This window comes from Callospermophilus lateralis, chromosome 18, assembly GCF_048772815.1.
Source record: "Callospermophilus lateralis isolate mCalLat2 chromosome 18, mCalLat2.hap1, whole genome shotgun sequence".
NCBI classification, from domain to species: Eukaryota; Metazoa; Chordata; class Mammalia; order Rodentia; family Sciuridae; genus Callospermophilus; species Callospermophilus lateralis.
In genome coordinates this window covers 39,234,171-39,234,963 of record NC_135322.1, presented here as the reverse complement: position 1 = coordinate 39,234,963, position 793 = coordinate 39,234,171, and the positions used below count along the sequence as shown (strand labels likewise).

The window sequence follows — 793 nt, the reverse complement described above, 5'->3', positions numbered from 1 at the left end:
TCTTAGGAGGTGACAGAGAGAAGCCAGGCAGGGGCCAGCTCTTGGGGACTCACAGATTGGGGAGGGGTCAGACACATTAGCAGTTCCCCTAAGACAGTTGCTTTAATAAAGCAGACAGGGGCTTTGAGAGGTGGTCAATAAATATTAGTTGAACATCTACTTTGTGCTACAAATGTCATTAGGCATGAAGGATATGGCAGTCCACAAAAGAAAACATAGTGAGCATCCATTAGAAATGGTGCCAATAGGGGGCTGGGGATGTAGCTCAGTTGGTAGAGTGCTCGCCTCACATGCACAAGGCCCTGGGTTCAATCCCCAGCACCACCAAAAAAACAAAACTAAACTAAACAACAACAACAAAAAAAATAAACAAAAAAACAATGATGCCAATATATTTCCCTGATTAATATGCTTTCATGCATCCATTCAATAAGTACTTATTGAGTTCCTTCTGTATGCAAGGCAGTATTCTAGTTGCTGAGAATACAAAAGTGAACAAGATGGAGAAAGTCCCCCCCTTGGGAACTTATACTCTAGGTCGGGGAAACAAAATGAACAATGAGAGTCTTTGGTCCTATTTTCCTAGAAGGTGCTGAGACCAGGTTCTAGTGCAAGTGAACGATTAAGGAAGTGCTCTCCGGGGAGGTGGGTGAGGGAGTGGGGAACAGGCAAGAAAGGGGAAGAAGGCAGGTGACAGCGCGAGTCTCCATGAGACCTGACCTCTAGGATTCTAGATTCTCTCCGAGTCCATTTCTTCTTGAAGCAGGGGTGCTGGTCCTGATTCCTGGATCCT

At 45.4% G+C, this 793-nt stretch overlaps 1 non-coding gene across 1 annotated transcript; it reads left to right on the top strand.

Moving 5' to 3' along the window:
* The first annotated feature begins 254 nt into the window (after positions 1 to 254).
* On the top strand, positions 255 to 327 carry Trnav-cac (transfer RNA valine (anticodon CAC)). Its single transcript has one exon. It is a non-coding gene; the product is annotated as a tRNA-Val (tRNA).
* Positions 328 to 793: the final 466 nt, after the last annotated feature.